General features: G+C 42.2%; 1 protein-coding gene across 1 annotated transcript in view; it reads left to right on the top strand.

Moving 5' to 3' along the window:
* Window positions 1-2,083: 2,083 nt before the first annotated feature.
* The window catches only part of LOC137268416 (uncharacterized), a 71,606-nt gene continuing 48,129 nt past the window's right edge, over window positions 2,084-25,560 (top strand). Inside the window, exon 1 of the mRNA XM_067802983.1 lies at window positions 2,084-2,156. The gene's annotated coding sequence lies outside the window, so the exon portion shown is untranslated. The remainder of the gene's footprint in view (window positions 2,157-25,560) is intronic.

The raw sequence follows: 25,560 nt of genomic DNA, 5'->3' as shown, positions 1-25,560 counted from the left end.
ACCGCGAAGATAGACTAAATTAAGTTGATCAAAACTTATTTCACACATTCGTTTGATTTTTAGGAGGGAAACATACCTTTAGTTGAAAGGTATTTGCAAGTAATAGCGATAGTTTTATGACTTAAGAATCGTTACGGTGTATTTGAGTTGTGTGAAAAATTAAACATATCGCCGACCTGTTCTGATCCGCCATTGAAATACTACACGCCGTTGTTTGAGTGTTTCTAGTTGTTTCTTCAAAAACATCTTTCTCATTCACCTTTAATTCTTAGGAGGGGAATATACCATCAGGTGAAGTGTGTTTGCAAGTAATAGTAATAGTTTCATCATCTTATAAAAAGAATGTTAGGGTGTATTTGAGGGTGTGAAAAATATGACATATCGCTGATCTGTTCTGATTTACCATTGAAATACTACACGTCGTTGTTTGAGTGTTTCTAGTTATTACTTCAAAAACGTCTTTCACATACACCTTTAATTCTTAAGAGGGGAATATACTATCAGATGAAATGTGTCTGCAAGTGATAGTGATAGTTTCATAAGCTAAAATAAAATATTAGGGTGTATGTGATGTGTGTGAAGAATACGACATATCGCCGATCTGATCTGATCCGCCATTGATGCTTGAAGGTTATAGTTCCATAACTTCTTTCTTTCTTCTTGATCTTATTATTTGACAAAACTGGAAAGGTGTTTACAAAGCTTTGTGACAGTTTCTGTTTGTTACATAACATAGTTTGTGACTTTCTGTTTTAAGGGATGTGTGACAGTGTAAGTTAACATTTTGTTAACGCGCATGCCATTCAACACATGCAATAAGATATTTGAATTAATTATTAATGTAAATGAAAAGGTCTCAAAGTAGATTTTCTTAAAAGGACAGCTGATGTCAGCACGCGTTCTCGCGATATTTCTGCATTCTTTAACATGTTTTGGGAGGGAAAACCGCGGTGTATCATTAATTCTTTCATTCATTTATATATGTACTTCCTTCTTTTAATCTTTTTTCTTTCATTCATTCACATATAATTCTTGCTCTTATTTCTTACTATAATTCATTCATTTATTGTAAAATTCCAACAGATACAATACACTGGCTGAAGTTCTATTAAACACAGCTGAAGTTGCGCTGGGAACGAGCCAAGTCACTGTGCGAGTTGGAGCGTGATGAGACACACAACAAGCGAGTGACCTATCCCTGTTGTAGATTATCCCTGGCTGGGGTAAGTTTCTTTTCTGGGGTCCACAACGACCCCTTCGCCGATAATCAGCACATTGTACTTGGAACTGTAAAGAAATGTTTATGCTGATGGAAAGGTCAAAAGGACCAAAGGACAAAGTGGCCAACATTGAAAATAATCTAGAGGGCCAAAGAAAAGTCAAAAGGACCATAGGGAAGCCAAAAGGGCCAAAGTATATTGGAAAACATGCCCGTAAAGTGTGTTGTGTATCATTTGCAGGTGGGCATGGTTTAAATACGACGAGCAGTAACTTCTGATGCGGTACGAATTCGATTTGATATACATGTAGATGTAAGAAGCTTTTCGAGTCGGGAGTAATGTGTTTCAGGATTGACTGAGGTAACGTCTTTGAGTGGCACTTTAGAAGCCGGGAAGTGACAAAATTGACATACTTCATGGTACAAGAACCACAACGGTACATGAATCTGCATCGAAATGTCGCACACTCGTAAGAAAGACGATGTTATCCATGAAGCTTCTGAATTTTGACTGAAGCATTTATGTTTTAAGCCCCGTTTCGTTTAACGATTCCTTATTTCAGCTCACACGGCGCTCGTCTTTCAGAGATGTTAGCGATTTACTCGTGTTAAGGTTATCATGGTACACGTTTGTGGCTTCTAGTTGATCTTTATTATCGCGAGTGTATGTTGTATTAATTGTATACAATGTCATGATGTTCAATAATGGATTTATTAGCCAATAATATATATGGTCGGCCAGGCCCGGTCATGCCGGTCGAAAACCAGCCGAGGCAGCCCTGAGCCTAGACTGGTTCCCCTGCCCTATTCCGTAGCCAGCTTGCTGAGCGTAGCATAGGCAGAGTACCAGTCTACCATGAGCCGAGCGCTGTAGCTGTTTCCGTCTTTCCGTCTTCCGTCTTCCGTCTTTCTCCAACGATGTCTCAAATGACAGCGGGTAAGGATGCATGTCTCTACAATGTCATACTTCCAATTATGTCACAGTCGAGCGCCGTTATTTTCTGTGATCAGTGTCACACCGCCTTACAAAAGATCTATATTATAACAATCGAGACAGTTGCGGCCGTAGCTAAATACACGAGTCGTGCATATAATGCTCTTATATACACGACAATACAATGTCGTGTATAAAAGTGTGTTGTATGCACGACGGTCCTTTTATCGTTTATATAATGCTGTCATTCACACGAAAACTAAGTTTATGTTAACCTTAAGATGTATTCGTGAGATATTATAGCTGGTAAAATAATTCCATAATGACATATTAATTTACATTAGAGAACTTTTTTTGCGCAACACCCAGTGTGGATTCAAAGTTTGAATCTTTAACAAATGAAGTTATGCTTCAAATGTTATTTGTAGATATATTTGTAATATATTTTCTTTCTAATGCAGTCGTTACAATTTATACATAATACGAGGGAACAGGTCACGTTAGGAGACATAACTCTGAAGAGGTAACGGGCACCTATCTGTGTTAGAATTCTACAGGACAGCAGTTTCCTTTTTATGTGTTTGGAGATAATAAAACTCTACCAAACACTGGATAAATGCGTGTGTTAGGAGATAAAACTGCGCTAAGCAGTGGATACCTCCATATGTATCAGGCGTTAAAGCTCTACAAGGCAGTGGGTACCTGTGAGTGTATTAGGAGATAAACTGTACAAAACAGTGGGTGCCTATGTGTGTATGTAGCAGGGCTGCATCAGTCACGCACAGACAACAGAAACTGCTTTTTGTTGTTCCTCAATGGCCAACGGTTTATTTGTGATGAGTACAGGTGAAAACAATAACCCTGAAACAATCAGGTGTACAATAAAATAGATGCAGCAATATGCACTTGCTATTTAGACAGATATACTCATATTATTCATGTATATGCTGTAACGTTATAAAATAGTTGCTTCAGTAACCAATTACTTTGTACAAAATGTCTTCCATTTGAGTTATATCATACTGGTATATAAACAATGCATGAACCTACCAGGTGTGTGGGCCTAGGTTTATTTCACACCTGGGGACGCTGTTGTCTCTATCAAACGATTGTCTGTAGAGGAAATAATAATACTAATATGTACAGACATGCTAATATATACAAAGAATACTCAGCAATGATACAGTATTCAAACATACAAATTTGGCTGTAGCTGAGCAAGATATAAAACAATACAAGAATAAGATCTCATTCATTCATTCATTCATTCATTCATTCATTCATTCATTCATGGTTACAAAGCTATACTTGTGTTCATCTGTTTATAACACACCTTGCCTTATATCAATCATGTTATTAATATTACATTATAATGGATTCTGAGTATTTATTGGGCCATTTACACCAATAAGAACATCAAATACACAGTACTATGTGTTTGAGAATAGCAAACACTTATACAACTACTAGATATGTCCAAATATGATATCGCATGAACAATAAGTAAATAAAATAGCCAAATTACCTCAGAATGCGATCCAAAGACTGTCCAAATGTATGTCCTGTCAAATCAACATGTCATATCAACAACTGACGGTTGAATGTGGAGTGACCACAAACCTTGTAATGTGTAAAAGGTGTGAAGCTTAGCTGATTGCCCAAGCTGGCTATGAAGACAAGACAAAGGACCTAGGTGGGAAAGGGCTTTTGTTATTGTGTTGTGTGGTTAACATGTGGTAAGCATGCTCAGTGAACTGGCTGTGAGCGATAGTTAAGGCAGGCTGAGTAACAGGATAAATAATATAACTAAAACTATGTAATGAATTTTGAAGAATTTATTTACATGAATTCTAATCAATATACAACATGTTAAAATATACAAAATCTGTCACTGCCACATGTATTCAGGGAGAAGCTCTTCAGTGCAACGGGTACCTCTGTTAGTATTAACAGATATAAATTCTTCAACGCAGCGGGTACATGTGTGTAGGAGCAGGGACACTATATACAGATTGTTGTAGATTATCCCTGGTAGGAGTTACAATTATACTGCTCGGTACGTCATATAGTTGATCTTTAAATGAAAGGTGAATGACAGCAAATGCCGAAGTACAAAGATATTTCATTATAAACGGTGCCTTGTTGTTATTTTTTATTCACATCATAGTGTCTCGAAATGCATTGACACTCACATAAGGTGGAATTGCATAATTCGGCTTATGAATATTCTAATCAACCCTGAAAAGAATTTGAATGAAGTGATTACAACATTGAATGACAACAATCTGAAATAGTTTATTCCAAATAAGGCTTCATATGCTACACAATACACTGATGCAATATCACATAATTCTAATTTAATAGAATACACTAATGAAGTGCAGGTGTGACAACACCCAAACAGGTGGAATGACAAGTCATACGGGTGGGACAACACATATACAGGTGAAATGACACTCATACAGGTGGAAAGATACTCATGCTGGTGGAATGACAAGTCATTCAGGTATGACAACATCTTAACTCCAGACTAAGTCTGTCAAGATATGTTGATATAAGATCCAGTAAGGAACATTATCTCTGGATGCTAGCCACAGAGAAGAATGACCAGTTCACTGACATTGCAAGACTTGTATTCTATGGAGCAGCTGAAATAGTTTCAAGAGAATGTTATTGTAACTGTCGCCAATGATATTGTAAAGCACGTTTTTATGTCATGTACAATTAATATGAATGACAGAAATGAACTCTTTAACTCTATATGTGATATTTTGGATGTAGATACTTTTGTTAAGATCTGGGATCAAGATGATGATGTTATTCTTGCATTTCTACTCGGTGGATGCCCAATAGAATGTATTATGGAACTAGAGAGGGATGTGTGGGCAAATGTAATAATTATTGTAAGCCGTTTATAAGGAAATGGCGACACTTGTTAAAACACTTGTATGTATATGAACAATCCTGACTGAAACACCCATTCATCATAATCATTTAACGTACAATTTATCATAACTGCACATTGTAATCTTCATCCAACTGGAGGAAATAAAGATTATCTATCCTATACAGGTGGAATGACAGGTCATACAGGTGGGACAACACATATACAGGTGGAATGACACTCATACAGGCAGAATGACACTCATACAGGTGTGACAACATTGATACAGGTGCAATCACGCTCATACGGGTGGAATGTCATCCAGGTGAAATGACTCTCATACACATGGAATATCCTACAGGTGACATGCTTATGGCATCAACAGAGATACAGTACATTAAGTACATTAAATATCAATATCAGTAATATGTTTTGGTTACATAGTCATTCGGTGCTAAATTCAGGATGAAATGAAACCAATAGTAACCATACACTTTACAAGACGCCCTGATTTCTAATTATGCCATGGAGACCCAATGCTATGGTGGATACCCTTAATACCTATACACAACATATAGTGGACATCGTTTCAGTGCCAGTTGTTTACTATAGTTGACATCCTGGTACTGTACAAAATGCCTCTGCATGGCATACATTGTTATTGTACCTAAGCGTACCTTTGTACTGTACCGGATACCTTTCAAAGAGAGAACCCTTGCATTGTGTTAGATACCCTTATGTTGTATCATATACATACTGGAGTAGACACCCTTATATTGTACCAGAAATCTACTTTAGTAGATATCTTTATACTGCAGCGAATAACATCTATCCGGTACAGTATAAGGTATGATACCATATACCATGGCACTGTAATGTAAACCTAGTAAATTGTAGTGAATAACCTTATACTGTAATGGATATCTACTCCGTTGGATGTCATATACTGTACCAGATGTCAACTGTAATGGATGCCCTTGTTCTTGTTTTGTGTAGTAACAGATTCCGTCTGTAGCGGTTAGCATTGTACTGTAACAGTTTTGCACTGTAGATGATACTATAATAGGGATTGTACCGTATCAGAAAACTGTCGTTTTGGATACATTCATACATTAGTGAACACACATATACTGTACTAGATACCTGAACTGATTTTCAGTAGCCCATGCTTGTCGTAAGAGGCGATCGACAAACGGGATCAGATGGTCCGATTTGCTGACTTGGTTGACTCGTGTCATCGTATCCCAATTGCATGGATTAGCGTTCATGATGTTGATCATTTGACTGTCTTGTCTAGACAATGTCTTTGCAGACAGCCGCCATATAGCTTGAATATTGCTGAGAGCAGAGTATAACTAAACCCACTCACTCAGTATTTCAAATCTACTGCAGGGGCGGTGGGGTAGCCTAGTGGTTAAAGCGTTCGCTTGTCACGCCGAAGACCCAGGTTCGATTCCCCACATGGGTACAATGTGTAAGGCCCATTTTCTGGTGTCCCCCACCGTGATATAGCTGGAATATTGCTAAAAGTGGCGTAAAACCAAACTCACTCACTCACTCACTCAAATCTACTGCAGGGGATACCCTTATAGTATAAATATTAAGTACATGCTGAATGCCTTGCACTGTTCCAGCTCCCCACTGCAGCAGATAATCTCATACTGTAAAACATGTTTAATTCAGTGGCATATATATTGTGCTACATAAATATATATATTAATTAGGTGGCCAAGTGGTTGAAGCTTTCGCTTGTCATGTCAAAGGCCCGGGTTTGATTCCTCACTTGGGTACAATGTGTGAAGCCCATTTTCTGGTGTTCCCCACCATGATATTGCTGGAATAATGCTAAAAGTGGCATAAAACTGAACTCACTCACTCACTATATTAATTTGTAATGTACATTGGCATCAGCATATGTTTGTTAGAAACAAGGAAAATTAGAAGACTAAAGACTAAAGATTTGGATATGTCCAAATATATTTGCAAATATCTTCTTTAAGAAAATAAAAATGCACAAGGTAAGGTGACAGGTTCGAGAGGTATTTGTGGACCAGCAAGTTGAATTCAGCAAAAAGGTACATGTAAATGTTTCTTTTGTTTCAAATCTTGTATACACATACTCGGAGTGAGTGAGTGAGTGAGTGACTGACTGACTGACTGACTGACTGACTGACTGAGTAAGCAGGGCCTTACACCACTTTTTTTCGGGAAATCATCCTTGGGATACCATGGCAAGGGACACCACAAATGGGCTTCAGACATTGTACCCCAGTGTGGAATCGAACCCAGGTCTTCAATGTGACGAGCGAACGCTTTAACCACAAGGCTACATCACTGCCCACATATCTCCAAGGTATGGTATCAACGCAGTTAACTGCCAGTTAGATGACGTTTACCTGTCAAGATCCCTCACCTGGGATGGCATGTCCTTACCCGAACTATGGTATACCCCCGTACTTCGGTCCTGATGATAGGGGATGTGCGAGAGGTACAATGTCAATACCCGTGGTCCCTTGGAGTTTTACCGTACATATACTTGGAAACACATTATTCGCTTATTAGAGTGTAACACATTGTCGAATATGAAGATGGTTTTCTTTAATAGTGAATCTTTGTACCAATTTTTCTGTTACTGTTATTCATCTATTTAATAATGGTGTAAATAATATCCCAGAATTTTAAGAAAAAACATTCATTGCTAGAGAAACGCCCAGAATAGGTTGTGTCAAGGTACTGTCAATCTGTCGGTAATACTGTTACAAAATATATTTTTTTATTACTTTCGACGGCAAACATATCGGGGTTCATTTTTTTCATACGATGCCTTAAGGCAAAATATCACTTTGTCATGGTAACGTGATGTAATGAACAATGCCATGACGTCACGGTTCCTCTGTGACGTTGTACGTGCTACGACGGCGGGTAGCCAACCCGTGTTTGAAAGTAGCTTTGGTTTTATTTTCCTCAATTGAACGACTTCGGCAATAAACAGAATATTATATTCGTGCCCATGACATACCATGTTTACGGCACTCCTACCAAAATGTCGGTATATCCCTCGTTCTCGCTCGGGAAATATCGTAAACTCATGTTGTAAACATAGTATTACATGGGCACGAATATATAATATCCTCTATATCATCAAAAACTGTGTTCCAGAAGAGATATCTTGTGTGAGATCAAACGACATCTCCTATGAGACATCGTTTTGCGAGTAGATTTTGTACAATGCCCGGACATTGATATGACGTCATCAAATTCATGACATTTCTACAATATCGCTGCACTGCAAGTCTAATGGTAGTTCAGTGTTGAGAGACGAACATTTTTCATTGAGAAATAATGAAGAATTATTTTTCATGATAAATCGAATCTCACCCTCGTGTCTAGTGATATCTGTTTTATCAACACTCGTTGATAAAAGTAAAAATATCCCCTTCAAGAGAATCAGATATTTGTAACTTTATCAACTCGTGTTGATATTGTAACAAAAATTCATGTCTATTCTTGGCTTCAGGTACCGAGATAATCAATTTCTCAGCCATCACAGTGATTCCAGCCAAGATATCAGCCTTATGCTGTACCTAATTAAGATGACCTACCTTTTGTGCAGTCAGCTTCGAAGCTACAGTATCAGGTATAACAGAAAATTACGGCACAAGTAACGTCAGTCATGTTTACAGTTGCCATCTTGAATTCCCTGACGTCACGTTTGCGTGTCATGTGACCTTATGTCACCTATAAATGGAGCTGTCAAGGTTAAAGTCGGGGCGGCAAATTTGACTTCTCAAGCATAGTAGGGTTCCAGGGTTACGTCACAGCTTAATTCTCATTTTCGCATTATGGGACATCTTTATTGTATAACTTTTAATTAACAAGGATATTGTTAACACTTGGTCTGCTCTCTAAGTGTCTGATTGTGGTTAGGTGATTATTGTGGTTTTATTTTCAACCTTGTTGAGATCCGGATTCATTCCGGCAGGTCCATTCCGACGGATTCATTCCGACGGATTATCCTTGGTTTATGGGAATCAAGTGTACAGATTACAGATACAGATAGACTCACAGTCACAGTTGTCTATTGCAAGTCAAGCATGGTTTATTGCCTGTAGGAAACATTACAGTTTAGTTTAATGTTTGACAGTCGTTGATTGTCTTCACGATGCGGGGGGTCCAAGGTCATTCCGACATGCTGTGTTGACCTTATCAAGTTACAGTCTCTGCTGAGGGTTTCTTACACAGGGGAATTGTTGGAATCGTCTACAGCCGAGACATACGTTTTTTTCAATGCAAGTTATAAGTGGGATTTAGCCTTATTCATACTCGTATCACATTTTGACAGCTGTTGGAGGTGTGGCCTCCTTGTTATTCATTCCGGATCACGTGATTTCCGGAATACGTTGTTTACATTATCTGGATCCAGTTCTGGTTGTTGCAAGTTCATTCACTTTCCAGTTTCAAAGTTTATTATACAGTTTAATTCATTTAACAGCCAGGAGTCTCAGTCAAGACTGCCATACAGCAAGGCAAGACTTCTATAACCACGAAGACATGGGTTGACAAGCAAGATATCCAGTCCTGATGACAGTCCAGGTGACAGTTTCGAGATCGTGTATTTTCAGTTTAGTGCTCATTAAATAAAATCGTTATTGGAACTTTATCTACTTGTTGTGTGATCTTCTGCATATCGCCAGTTTCTTCATTCTTTGTATGTTAGGTCCTTGTGATATATTTTCACTGAACTTCGTCTCCGAACTCTGGTATTTATTTTGTCACATTTTGTGCCGGGTGGCAGCATCCATTATATTTGTGTAGTTTGTCTACTAGTATTTTGACTAGTCCTTGGCTGTTCCATTACAATATAGTTGGTATCAGTAGACCCTTGGCTGAGATTCTCTATTCATCAATAATTTATATTGGTTTACTGTAAACTGATTCATATAAAAATAAATTATTCAAATTTTTGAAGTAACACACAGCACACGTAAAGGAAACACAACACAAGAGTAGATATATTTATGTCATTTTAGTAACGCAACAAACAATCATTGTCAAGAATGATTGTGATCATTATGCGCTTAAGAAAATAAAAGTAACGATGCCATAAATTAACGGTAGCAGGCCTTTGTAGACTGAGTGAATGGACATGTCCTTCTAACCCGTTTATCATTGCTATACCCAATACATACAGAACGAGAATATTGAAAAAAACTAATAAATATTGAAGGTAAGTTAACTTGGTATTCATGGAACTGATTTTGCAAACTATTCTAACAGAACATTAGCACAATATGAGCATTCCGCTAACAACTATCAGTGACAGCAATTCATAACTTGTGGGAAAATAAAGGGAAGATTATGCCTTAAATAAACCTTAAGAGGTCCGGATGACACCTACTGTAACGCTAGTGCTCTGGCAGTACAAGAGCCTGTAACCAGTTTAAAGGAATCCACCAATCACAGTGTGTCTTGCAAAGAGGGGATGGAAATTATCAAGTGTATATTGTATGTCCGTACATACAGTGATCTGTTCTTCAATCTGTGAAGAATTCGCTGGAAAAATGTTCAGTTAATAGCTATAGAAGAAGAACAAAATATGTCAAATAGAGACAGTCAGTTCATTAGGGTAACAGTTAGTAAACAACACAACATTAAGAACATTTCTTACAGGGGCGGTGGGGTAGCCTAGTGGTTGTAGCGTTGGCTCGTCACGCCGAAGACCTGGGTTTGATTCCCCACATGGGTACAATGTGTGAGGCCCATTTTCTGGTGTCCCCTGCCATGATATCACTGGAATATTGCTAAAAGCGGCGTAAAACCAAACTCACTCACTCACTCTCTCACTCACTCACTCACATTTCTTACAATAACTCTTTACTCAATTATTGTAGCTGAGTATGACTATTTTAATATGATGAATCTAATAATTGTAACATTTATCCATTACCAAATTTAACCATTACCAGTGTTTTCAAGTTAACAATAAATACATTTTACAGAAGGAAAATAGTTGGTCTTTGAAAGATTATGGCATTTGCAACAGTACTCTAATTAATAATGAATACAGGGGTTCAAAAATCTCATTGTCTGACACCTGGGACAAGTCAGTTTTTATTTTGGGCAATCAAATAATTGTATCTTACTTGTCTGCAGTCTAAGTAAACTTCGTCTCAGTGAATTTCGTTACACTCCACCACTGAGTCTAACAAAACCTAGTAGAAGGTCACGTCAGGTAACCTTTGAGCAACCAATGACAGTCCACTCAAATGCGAGATGGTTAAATAGATTTAACTGCAAGATAACATCCTTGAATATTGTCAAAAACACTATTTTCAGTGACTGTTTACTCACCGTTGTCATGGCTGTACGTACGCCGTGTGCATCACCTGGAAGCGATCATACGCTAAATAGCATTCGGAATCATTCGGGTACAAACCTTTTCGAGTTGAAAAGTTCATAAGGGATGTGCGAATGTGCTCTTTCACGATTTGGTAAGCTGTGTTCTGATTGGTCACTCTCAATGATTACCTGACGCGACCTCCCATAAGGTTTTGTTAGACTCAGTGGTGGAGTGTAACAAAAAGTGCTGAGGATAAGTTTACATAGACTGACTTGTCTGTGGACTACTTGATATTTTCCACTCATGGTTTCAAACTGCAAATAAACTTGGATTTCATTTCATCATTGCTCATAATGTAGCCATTACATTTCACAATGTAATAACAAGATCAAACCTACTTTTTCCTCCTCATTGCTCCCCCTCCCCAAAACTGCCATTAATTCAGTAAGAAATCCCCCAAACATTAAACAATAAGTGGAAGCTTATAAGCTGGTCATGGTTCAAGATTCGAGGCCATAGATAACTTACCCAATGCAGGTATCCGACAACTGATGATTCCCTACCTTGGGTTGGCTCATATAGCTGACATCTGGCCACGTGACTGGGGAAATCCTGTATTCAGCCAGTGCATACACACCCCACATCTCTGCCCTTCATTTTGAATGGCAATAACTGCTACAGTTAGTTGTGAGAAAACATTGATATTTACTGCCATGATTCTCTTCCTGTGTTTCGTATTGTGAATATACCCATGTAGATTACCTGAATGTAGAACTACCTGGATGTAGAACAGCCTGGATGTAGAACAGCCTGGATGTAGAACTGCCTGGATGTAGAACTGCCTGGATGTAGAACTACCTGGATGTAGAACTGCCTGGATGTAGAACTGTCTGGATGTAGAACTGCCTGGATGTAGAACTGCCTGGATGTAGAACTGCCTGGATGTAGAACTGCCTGGATGTAGAACTGTCTGGATGTAGAACTGCCTGTATGTAGTACTGTCTGGATGTAGAACTGCCTGTATGTAGAACTGCCTGGATGTAGAACTGCCTGGATGTAGAACTGCCTGGATGTAGAACTGCCGGGATGTAGAACTGTCTGTATGTAGAACTGCCTGGATGTAGAACTGCCTGGATGTAGAACTGCCTGGATGTAGAACTGCCGGGATGTAGAACTGTCTGGATGTAGAACTGTCTGGATGTAGAACTGCCTGGATGTAGAACTGCCTGGATGTAGAACTGTCTGGATGTAGAACTGCCTGGATGTAGAACTGTCTGGATGTAGAACTGCCTGGATGTAGAACTGCCTGGATGTAGAACTGTCTGGATGTAGAACTGCCTGGATGTAGAACTGTCTGGATGTAGAACTGCCTGGATGTAGAACTGTCTGGATGTAGAACTGTCTGGATGTAGAACTGCCTGGATGTAGAACTGTCTGGATGTAGAACTGCCGGGATGTAGAACTGTCTGTATGTAGAACTGTCTGGATGTAGAACTGTCTGGATGTAGAACTGTCTGTATGTAGAACTGCCTGTATGTAGAACTGCCTGGATGTAGAACTGCCTGGATGTAGAACTGCCGGGATGTAGAACTGCCTGTATGTAGAACTGCCTGGATGTAGAACTGTCTGGATGTAGAACTGTCTGTATGTAGAACTGTCTGGATGTAGAACTGTCTGGATGTAGAACTGTCTGTATGTAGAACTGCCTGTATGTAGAACTGCCTGGATGTAGAACTGCCTGGATGTAGAACTGCCGGGATGTAGAACTGCCTGTATGTAGAACTGCCTGGATGTAGAACTGTCTGGATGTAGAACTGTCTGTATGTAGAACTGTCTGGATGTAGAACTGCCTGGATGTAGAACTGTCTGGATGTAGAACTGTCTGGATGTAGAACTGTCTGGATGTAGAACTGTCTGGATGTAGAACTGCCTGGATGTAGAACTGTCTGGATGTAGAACTGTCTGTATGTAGAACTGTCTGGATGTAGAACTGCCTGGATGTAGAACTGCCTGGATGTAGAACTGCCTGGATGTAGAACTGCCGGGATGTAGAACTGCCTGTATGTAGAACTGCCTGGATGTAGAACTGTCTGGATGTAGAACTGTCTGTATGTAGAACTGTCTGGATGTAGAACTGTCTGGATGTAGAACTGTCTGTATGTAGAACTGCCTGGATGTAGAACTGTCTGGATGTAGAACTGTCTGTATGTAGAACTGTCTGGATGTAGAACTGCCTGGATGTAGAACTGCCTGGATGTAGAACTGCCTGGATGTAGAACTGTCTGGATGTAGAACTGCCTGGATGTAGAACTGTCTGGATGTAGAACTGTCTGTATGTAGAACTGTCTGGATGTAGAACTGCCTGGATGTAGAACTGTCTGGATGTAGAACTGTCTGGATGTAGTACTGTCTGGATGTAGAACTGCCTGGATGTAGAACTGCCTGGATGTAGAACTGTCTGGATGTAGAACTGTCTGGACGTAGTACTGTCTGGATGTAGAACTGCCTGGATGTAGAACTGTCTGGATGTAGAACTGTCTGTATGTAGAACTGTCTGGATGTAGAACTGTCTGGATGTAGAACTGCCTGGATGTAGAACTGTCTGGATGTAGAACTGTCTGGATGTAGAACTGTCTGGATGTAGAACTGTCTGTATGTAGAACTGTCTGGATGTAGAACTGCCTGGATGTAGAACTGTCTGGATGTAGAACTGTCTGTATGTAGAACTGTCTGGATGTAGAACTGCCTGGATGTAGAACTGTCTGGATGTAGAACTGTCTGGATGTAGTACTGTCTGGATGTAGAACTGCCTGGATGTAGAACTGCCTGGATGTAGAACTGTCTGGATGTAGAACTGTCTGGATGTAGAACTGTCTGGATGTAGAACTGTCTGGATGTAGAACTGTCTGGATGTAGAACTGTCTGGATGTAGAACTGTCTGGATGTAGAACTGCCTGGATGTAGAACTGTCTGTATGTAGAACTGTCTGGATGTAGAACTGTCTGGATGTAGAACTGTCTGGATGTAGAACTGCCTGGATGTAGAACTGCCTGGATGTAGAACTGCCTGTATGTAGAACTGTCTGGATGTAGAACTGTCTGGATGTAGAACTGTCTGGATGTAGAACTGTCTGGATGTAGAACTGTCTGGATGTAGAACTGCCTGGATGTAGAACTGTCTGGATGTAGAACTGTCTGTATGTAGAACTGTCTGGATGTAGAACTGCCTGGATGTAGAACTGTCTGGATGTAGAACTGTCTGGATGTAGTACTGTCTGGATGTAGAACTGCCTGGATGTAGAACTGCCTGGATGTAGAACTGCCTGGATGTAGAACTGCCTGGATGTAGAACTGTCTGGATGTAGAACTGTCTGGATGTAGAACTGCCTGGATGTAGAACTGTCTGGATGTAGAACTGTCTGGATGTAGTACTGTCTGGATGTAGAACTACCTGGATGTAGAACTGTCTGGATGTAGAACTGCCTGGATGTAGAACTGTCTGGATGTAGATTACCTGGATGTAGAACTGTCTGGATGTAGAACTGCCTGGATGTAGAACTGTCTGGATGTAGAACTGCCTGGATGTAGAACTGTCTGGATGTAGAACTGTCTGGATGTAGAACTGTCTGGATGTCGAACTGCCTGGATGTAGAACTGCCTGGATGTAGAACTGTCTGTATGTAGAACTGTCTGGATGTAGAACTGCCTGGATGTAGAACTGCCTGGATGTAGAACTGTCTGGATGTAGTACTGTCTGGATGTAGAACTGCCTGGATGTAGAACTGCCTGGATGTAGAACTGCCTGGATGTAGAACTGCCTGGATGTAGAACTGTCTGGATGTAGAACTGTCTGGATGTAGAACTGCCTGGATGTAGAACTGTCTGGATGTAGAACTGTCTGGATGTAGAACTGTCTGTATGTAGAACTGCCTGGATGTAGAACTGTCTGGATGTAGAACTGCCTGTATGTAGAACTGTCTGGATGTAGAACTGTCTGGATGTAGAACTGCCTGTATGTAGTACTGTCTGGATGTAGAACTGTCTGGATGTAGATTACCTGGATGTAGAACTGCCTGGATGTAGAACTGCCTGGATGTAGAACTGTCTGGATGTAGAACTGTCTGGATGTAGAACTGTCTGGATGTAGAACTGTCTGTATGTAGTACTGTCTGGATGTAGAACTGCCTGGATGTAGAACTACCTGGATGTAGATCTGCCTGGATGTAGAACTACCTGGATGTAGAACTGCCTGTATGTAGAACTGCCTGGATGTAGAACTGTCTGTATGTAGTACTGTCTGGATGTAGAACTGCCTGGATGTAGAACTACCTGGATGTAGAACTGTCTGGATGTAGAACTGCCTGGATGTAGAACTGCCTGGATGTAGATTACCTGGATGTAAACTGATACTAGTGATAGCAAATGGTTCCATTTTGTGTCTCACCACTTTACTTGAGTGTGGTATAAGAACATCAGGGTGCAGAGAGAAATGTGCCCTCAGCCATCTTCTGTTGGCTGAACGGGACGACTCATGTTTGTACTGATCTTCTGTAACCAACTGGGTCTCAAGAATGTACAGATTTCCGTCATCTGTTTACTCACTAAGACTCTAGTGTATTTGGATCTCACTCTGACTTGAGTATTGATGGTTTTCCAACTTCTATTTCCTGAATGGGTTTCAGGTATTTACTTTTCTCGATTTTCTTTTTACTCAGCAGTGATCAAGTGTTTACTGATCTTAATCTTCTGTTTACTGGCTCAGATTCAAGAAATTAAGGTTTTAGATCGTCTGTTTACTGACTCAGAGTCAAGAAATTAAGATTTTAGATCATCTGTTTACTGACTCAGACATAAGCAGTTACTGCTTTTCATCTCCTGTTTACTGACTCAAGGGTTTATGAATGTCAATTTCTATTTAATGACACATTCTCAACATCATAACTATTTATTTGTCAGCAAGTTCGAATATTTCTGCCTGTTACAACATTTATGTAGCCATATGTCAGTATATTTCCTTTGTCATAACGTTTTTCATAGACAACGTTAGGATATGTTCTTGAACTATTTATTTAAGTGACTTCCTGCCGCTGCTCAGGGCAGCCTCCTTCCTGTTTCTCAGTTTCATTACGATCTTGGTTGTCAGTTGTCAGGTGCCCAAATCACAAGGCGAGATCCATCATCCCTGCAGAATTACTCCAGACTGGTGGAATTTGAAAAACATAAATATTCACTCACTCTTAACTGATGACGCGACATATTCTGAACTGACAAACTTGACCACTTGACCAAAGACTGCGGCTGCTGCTTCTGCACTTGTGAGTCATAACTGCTGGGCTGCTTGAATGAACTGCTACAGGGGATATAGAAATTTATCTAGCCTCATGTAAGAATGTCGAGTTTTGATTGGTCCACGTGACTGATAAAAAACCATGTACATCCATCATGATGTCGTATACTCCCGCTACGAAAGTCATATTACCCCGCTACGCCTCAGTGACGACGCGAAGTGAGAAAAGCGTGCATCACCAAGCCTTTAGTAACGTGCGGTGCATTGAGGTCAAACAGTGGCATCTCATGTATATAAACACAAGTCGCTTCGATGCGTGTTGTTTTGTTTTGATTTAGTGAAAACATTCAGCTAGATAAATGCGTTATCACATCGTGTCTCAGGAAATACAGGGTTTTATCAGTCCCTCGTAAGGTTGTATTCCCCGAGTCCGAGGGGGCTCTGGGAATACAACCCCTCTGGCTCGGGGAATACAACCTTACTCGTGACTGAAAAAACCCTGTATTTCCCTAGACACGATGTGATAACTTATATGGTCCTCCATATCTCCCCAGAACTAAAGGGTGACAACCCCCCAATCCCATAAATTATGAACGGTCCATACACAAACCTACAAATGTCTGGACTACCTGCAAGTAATCCTAATGAAGCCCCTTATCAATTTTGTAACAGGGAGAGAATGTTGTTTTAGGCTGAAATCTAATTTTCTGAAAAGAAGAATAAACAGCTATAATCATGATAATACCTTAGTAGTATAGGGAATGGGGGTTCTGGACCACTTTTAAAAAAAGTCTCTACAAAGCCTTATTTACTAAATAAGGCTTTGGTTGGGCCCTTAGCTCTTGCTACTATTACCCCTACTACAAAAAAGTTGGTGGTAATTACTGTGTCTATGTCACGTTTATATCGATGAAACAGTTTAACGTGAACCGCCTATGATCTCTTTGGTGTTCATAATAAAGGCTTGTTGGGCTTTTTGTATCCCCTGTTCTATGTACTTTTTTTTCTCGTCCTCACTGATAGCAGACTTACGAGATTTGGACCGAATATCTTGTTTCATTCCATTATATTTTGTGAGTTCAGAGAGGATTGAACGAAACTCCTCTTCTGAGATCTTACTATCAGAGAGTGCCGTGGAAATACGCCCACTTACTGTGTTGAGCTTTGCTTCGGCCAGAATCCTGATCTCGTCGTGTTTCAATACCTTACGATGAAGTCTGCGTGATACTAACTTAAGCGCCAACCCTAACACCCCTGCCACCCCAGCTGTTATTTCAATACCTAGCACTATAGGTGCAGCCACGATGGTAGCTAACAACCCAACACCTGCCGCCCCTAGTCCCATGCTGGTTGCCATAAGGGTAGTGTCAGCCCCGTCCACGATATTGAAAGCTCTATGGTACTTTTTACATAGTGCTTTCCGCGTGTCACGGTCTTGTTCTAGTTGGCGTTTCATATCACATAACTGCCTCAAGCGGAACCCATCTACGGTTTCCAGCGTCTTCGCTACTTCCTCTACGACTGGGTACAGGCCCATCCTATAATATATATTTTGAAAGATATTTTAATTGGGTTTCAGTTAATATTCTATAAATTAATTTGAAGTCTATAAGTTCTAGACTACTACTCAGGGTAATAGGTGATAATCTAATAGACTTTCCTGTTGTAATAAAAACCCCACTGAGGTTTATTAAGCGGTTTATAGAACCCCCGTGGGTATCCCGTTGCATAACAATACGACAATATTGGCCTTGGTGTTCGTCAAACCAGTGTATTGACACCCCGGGTAAAATTTGGTGTACTCTTGAGGTGTTTTCATTGCCTAAATTACTAAAGAAGACTTCTATGATGAGTGTGAAAGGGGAGTATATATCAAGACTTATGTTAAAAGAATAATTGATAAATGCTAATTTATTTTTTACTGCAGTCTTAAACCTATTTTTTTCGGTATCAGTAGTTGCTATGAATACACTATCCGGAATGAAATCCCCGGCCCAGATACCGTTGTTCCTAATCTTAGAGATATACCCCGTATCTGCGTCTATTGTGATATAAGGTGAGGCGAGTGTTAAGTTGATCAGCCATTTGGGTTCTTTAAAATCTGATAACGACACCCGTCTGTACACGTTGTCTTTGAAGTGCAGGATATATAAGGCGTCTTCCTCACCAGGCTGATCGAATCCCTCCGTATCTCCTAGGTCGTTAAGCGTAGTGTTGGGACGATGACTGGTCATTATTATACTATTACGATATAATTTCCAACTGGTTTTCTGATAATAGTTCAGGGGTGAACTTCATACCCATGAAGTGTATGTTGTCAGGCAGGAAGATATTGGTTAGTGATATCTTGTTTTCCACGATCACGTTGACCCCCTGCAGACTGGTGTTGGAGCCGACACCCACCCGCACGTAAACGTTGCAAACTTGATACTGGTGTCGTTTCACCCACCCGAGTTTGATCCCCTTCACGATCTCGACATCATTCCCCGATGGTTCCCCTAGGTAGACTTTGATGATCAGTGTTGAGTTTGCCGGTAGACTCTCTAGTATAGTGACCACGCCTTCGAATTCAGACACCAACTGCAATTTCACGTTTTGTATGGCCGGTTTACTCGATAGCATGTGGGCTGCCATAGTGTTGAGTGGGCTGACGACTACGCTACGTCTCTGAGTTGGGACGTAAGCCACGAGCAGGGTTCCATTGTTCACGACTTTGTTTAGGTGGTTGTCTTTGTTATCCGTGAACACGTAGGGAGAGCCGAGTCTAATATTGAGAAACCAGTCGTTATCGGGTAACAACACCCACTTGTCATCTTCGGTGAAGACAAGCATATATGGCTTGTTTCGGGCGACGGTAGTGCTCTCAACATCGTCTAAGTCGAACAGTTTACCCCCGAACGATGGGTATATTATCCAGTTATTACCGGTGTTGACAAGGGCGTACTTAGTGTTGACTTTTGCTCTTGTGGTATCTACTATATCACTTAGGGCTCCACCGGAGGTGACTTCAACGCGTTTGTAAATGTTGTTTTTCAGTTGAAAGGCGTACGATTTACCATCTACTCCGGGAGCGTCGAAACCGCGCGTGTCTCCGAGGTCGGAGATCCCGATATTGACGCATTTTTTCACTCCGGGCCCTTGTGCGCTGGTCATTTTACATGAAGCGTTAAGCTGAGGTATCGTATATTTACAGGATTATGATTTATATCTAACACCGATATTATCAGCTCAGGTATGTTGCCCTGGATTAATCTCTTACACTGCCGTGGTGAAAACGACTCGGTTCTACCGTCGTTGTATTTCTCAGTTTTCACCGGCACTGCTCTCAGTATAGTGGAAGGGTGACCTCCTTGAATGTTGTACGTTGTGCTCACCTGACAGAGATGAATGTACAGCTCTCGGTACGGTACTAGATCGGATAACTTCGTACCTGTGACGGTTGTTGTTGGTTTTATCTCGTCAGGAGACATACCGAGTATCCTCGCTAATGGTCGGCCGAGCCTCAAGGGGTTTCTTCCGTTGTTGATTAACACCACTGTGCCGTTTGAGTCGTTCATCTTGAGTTCGGCTCCCAGGGGTTTGAAGACCTCGTCGTTTAGAGAGCACACGCTGTAATAGCCGTCAGTTATCTGGCTGCGAGTTCCACTGACGAACAGCTTATTGTTGCTGACGTTGATGTTAGTCCATTGCGGTAGGTAGGTGATATCGCAGAGTGCGACTTCGAGTTGGCCTGACGTGTTATCGATCGTGTGCGTCAGCTGAACGGCCTCACCGCTCGTTATTCCTGGAAGTGTTATGTACATATTATAATATATAATTTATATATTATAATATGGACTTAGCACACTTGAAAATCGTGGTGGTAGGTAGTACGGGGTTTAAAACAACCTTTATTAATATCTTTGAAAACTATATCGTGTCCGTTAATAACGCGCAGGCGGTGGTAAACTGGAATCAAAACACAATGCAGTTTTGGCAGAACCAACTCAACTTTGCTGTGTGGTGTGCGACGACAGGGTCGGGTGTGACACTAGACTACGGTATAGACGAACTGAGTAAGGCAGTCATTTTGTTTCATATTTATTATCAAACGAGACGAATATTGAAGGAAATAAGTGCTCCTCTTCCCCAAGATAAAGCGTGGAGTATGACGAATAACCCCTATGATAAACGCGCTTATGAACGTGTTTGTGGGGAGTTTGAGATTCCAACGAATAAAGACTTTCGCCTTCCTGGTGTGAACCATGGTCTCGGTATAGTTCTCGTGTACTTCTACAGGTCCGGAACATATATGGCCAGTTCTAAAGATGGTACATACAACCCAAACCGTCATACATTTACAGGCCCCACAACGAATGAAAAGATCCATGTCAGCTGTATAAAGCAAACCAATCCTGATGCAGCCACAGCCTGGACTAAAATGATCTCAAAAACATCGAAAGAATTCACTCGTGCTGGTACAATACGCTTGAACGACTCGATTCGAACGTACGTGTGGGCGCTGTTGGGTGCGCAGTCGATGACGCGTTCCAACATCCTCGGTAAGGGAACTGCTTACGACGCTCAGAAACAGTTCGTTGCCAACGTTGAGGATGCTATCAATTCTCCAGTTGATCTTCCGCGGGCCATCGACCGTTACCAAAACGTGTTAGAATACGCCAGATCGAAAGTCAATTACGTGTTCAGCGTGGGGCTGTACATGGCTCCGAGTGATATGCAACTGAGAGTAAAAAAAGTGGTGGGTTATAACAACAAAATAGTCATAGCCACGAAGGATCAAAAGTTGGGTATCAACCCCGATATTAACACCCCCTATATCCCACACATCCCACCACGTGAAACGGGTATAGTGGCGCCACCCCCGGAGTCTAAAGTTCATGTGGGGGTACCCCCCACACACCCTCATATTCAGGCCTCCAATCAGCAGCATATTGATAGTAAAACGGCCCTGGTGGTTGGTGGGGTAGCTTTGGGACTTATTTGGTTAAAGATTTTTTAGCCGCTACGTACACCAGACCCGCCACGGCGACGATGGCTGTCCACAGGTTTTGACTGAGCCACGTGGCAGTTTTAGCCAGAGCGCCCAACAACCACGAGACGATGCTACCCAGGATGCCGGGAAGGGCTTCGGCGGCTTTACCAGCCAGTTTAGCTAGACCTTCCCCGAGTTTTTGTATCCAGTCTTTAACACCACCGCCACTTGGGGTTCCGCCGCCGGCAGGCCCCACAGGGGCACCCCCTGTCAGTGACACCACCAGGGTTGATACGATGAAACCCAATGCAGTCAGAATGCTGGCGATGGTGATCCCTTGCTCCCGGAACAATATCCGAATCCTGTCTGCTAACGTGGTGTCTCGGTAGAGGACTTGATTGATGGTTTCCCGCACACGGTTGGTCTGGGATCGAAGCTTTTCTTTGTAGCCGGACGCTGTCTCCAACCAGGTCTGCCTTTCATCTTCCAAATTACGTATTCGTTCCTCGATGGTGGCTTTCATAGACTCGTCCTCAGTTTCACCGAGTTTTTCCTTTTCATAGGTGATGTGGTCGTCTATCTCACTCATTTTGGCCGTGCTTTTCCAGAGCTGACCACGAATGGTTTGCATCAACAGGTCCAACCCCTTCAGTTCCCGAAAGGTAATTTCGAGGCCCAGGAAGGGCTTGTTCTTGTAGTCGGCCAACACCTTTTCAATATTATAAGTCATGTTTTGATCCGATGTGGCGTCCCTGATGCCTTCCAGACTTTGAACTAACTTCGGAGGATACTGCTTAGGTCGCGCGCCACCGTAATCTATGAAGCCTAGTTCATCGCGGACAAAGTTACTCCCATGTCGACTGCCCAATGTTGATAAAGCAAGCGGTTCTCTCGTGCGTTTATGCACGAGATCGATCTCCGGGTGAGCCTTCAAACGCAGCGTGCCATTGCTATCGAGGGTAAACCTGGAATAGTCCCTTCCCAACGGCTTGAGTTTGGATTTATTTTCAACTGCGTTGTAATAATCGTCAACGGCGCCCTCCATGAGTGAGCCACCTTGCGAGAATGAGGTCTCCTGGTCATCATTGAATGCCTGGGCACTATCGTCCCACATATCATCCATAGGTATGTCTTCATCCATTATTTAGTATTAAAAATATATTTCGTTTATATATAACAATGTACGGCAGAAAATTAGATCCTTTCAGAAGATTGAGAGAGCCATTAGGAGCCAGAGTCGTGCGTCAGTCGGTGACCATCACCAACAATCCCAGCAAGATAGACCAGAATCAAACTCTGCTGGTTAGATTTCCAAACCTTGGTGAGAATGACCTCATTGTACCAGGCACTGTTCGAGTGGCGTTCAATATCACGTTGACCTCCGACAACGACAAATGCGAGCTAGTGCGGAACGTGGGGCGAGCCATCATCAAGAAAACGACCGTCAAGATCAGCGGTAACGAGGTGCTGAGCATCGACGACAGCGACGTGTTTCACTGCTACGGGGATCTCTGGAAAAGCGAGGGAGAACGAGTCAATGATGTGTACCAGGGTATCAGCAAATCAACCCGGTTGCGCATAGGGTATGCCTTCACGTCAGACCAGCAAGACAAGCTATCGGACGGTGAAAAGGCCATCGCTCGAGCATACGGGAATCGATTCTGTGTGCCGCTCGACTTCGAGTTGCTCACGGGACACGCGCCGTTTTACCAGGCCGCACTGGGTGATAGGCTCGAATACGAGCTCACGTTTAACGACTATAGCAAAGTAGTGCGTACGCCGAACGGTGATGAGGCCAGTTATGCCATAGACAACATCTCTCTGGAGTTCGACATGGTCACTAGCCCGGAGCTGGCCAGGCAGGTTCGAAGCCAGTACTCTGGGAAGATGGCCATCCTGTACGATCGCGTACTGAGGCATAGATCAGTCGTGCGAGATAAGAGCGACACTGTGTGGAATATCAACCTGAACGTGCCGGCGCGATCGATGAAAGGTATCCTGGTTGTCCCCGTGGAGGATTACGAGCCATTCCGGAGGGACAGCGAGAAGTTTTTCAACCCCGAGATTGAAAAGGTGGAAGTGACCATCGAGGGCGTGCCCAACCAGCTGTTCAGTCATGGTATGAGACCACACCAGCAGTGGGATGAGATAAAAAAGCTACCAGTGGGGGACTACATAACAAAGGACCTGGACCTCGGCTCCGTGCAGATCGGTGAATACCTGACCACCAAGTACGCCCTATGGTTGGACATGCGATCCACGGATGATGATAAACTGCACGGTAGCGGGCGCCGTATAGATAACGGCAGCGAAGGGATAACCATCCAGATTACTAAGAAGGCTCAACCCGCTGGTAAGTTGAAATTATATCTGTACGTTATTATGGACGCGCAACTTAATATAGACAATGGGAGATTCGTGCAAGCCATCTATTGACCTCCCCACTGACCCACACTGCGCCATAGTGTGCGGGCAGACTGGCTGTGGGAAGACCGTTTTCGTGTTGGATATGTTGGAGGGTTACTACAAGGATGTGTTCGATAACATCGTTATCATGTGCCCTACTCTGAGCATGAATAAAACGTACGCGCGACCTTGGGTGATGACGGACCCGGACGTACACAAAATCGACCCTGGAACACGCCTGCAGGACTGGTTGAAAGCTCTTCACGAGAAATTTAAAGGGGAACCGACGCTGTTCATACTGGACGACTGCAGCGCTAATCGCGAGATGACAAAAAAGAGAGACATGCTATCGTACCTGGCCTTCTCCGGCCGGCATGCAAATCACAGCGTCTGGGTGCTAACGCAGAAGTTCAACTCGGTGTTGAAAGACCTCAGGGAGCAGACGTGATGGGTGGCCTTATTTCACTGCAAGGACAGGGATTCGTTCGAGGAGTGTTTGAGAGAGAACGATGTGATGAGCAAATTAGAACGGGAACGGGTGAAGAAACAGCTCGCTGAAACAAAACACGCTAAGCTCGTGCTCAAGACCGACCAACCCGTAGCATATAGAGTGTGCTAAAGCTAAGCAAAGCTAAGCTAAAGCTAAGCAAAGCTAAGCTAAAGCTAAGCAAAGCTAAGCTAAAGCTAAGCAAATGCTAAGTATAGCTATGATATTTGAAGTATTTGTCGTGTGCAACTTAACCTTCATTTCTCTGTGTTTTGTCTGCATCGGGTATTATATAGTTAAAACTAAATCTTACTTGTTATATTATAAGATGGAGTGTGAGGAATTGCTCGAACAATTGTCTGGGGATGATGACAAGCGAGAGAAACTGGTGGCGTTGGCTGTTGGCGGCAAAGCCAAACATTACTTTGGAGACTACACTCCGGATAAAATTCACAAAATGTCAGCCGAAGAAATCGATAAGCTGTACGCTAGATACGAGTCCCGGCTCGGAGCAGAAATGACAAAGACAATAGGATCGGCTATGACCCAGATATACACCGGTATTGTGTCATACTTCCTTCCCATTCCACCAGAGCGCCGACTTTACCTGTGGGAGGACCTCGAGAAAGACCCTTTTATCGAACACGCCGTGAGCTCTATCAGCTGCGAGCTGTACCACAAATATGGCATGTTGTTGGCTCCAGTGACGGCGGCGATTATCACGGCAAAGCATTGTCAATTTGAGAGAAAAAATAATAATAATAGTATAGATGGATGCTGCACAGGAACCAGTGGAGGTACCCCCCACAGTGAGGGAAACCCCTCCACAGGAACCAGTGGGGGAAGTGACCCCAACAGTAACCAGGCAGAAGAATCCTAAGAGAGTAGCTGCCGGTAAAAACGGTGGTGTAACCAACATAAAATTATCAACCCCCGACTGTTGTTGGCTGTAGGCGCTGCCGTGGTTATAACATGGTTATACGTGGGGGTACCCTCCCACAGTGAGGTGGTAACCCCCAACAGTGGGGGTGT

The sequence above is a fragment of the Haliotis asinina genome, chromosome 16 (genome assembly GCF_037392515.1).
Source record: "Haliotis asinina isolate JCU_RB_2024 chromosome 16, JCU_Hal_asi_v2, whole genome shotgun sequence".
In the NCBI taxonomy this organism is placed as follows: Eukaryota; Metazoa; Mollusca; class Gastropoda; order Lepetellida; family Haliotidae; genus Haliotis; species Haliotis asinina.
The sequence above is the reverse complement of the archived record's forward strand: the minus strand, read 5'-3'. Positions and strand labels throughout refer to the sequence as shown.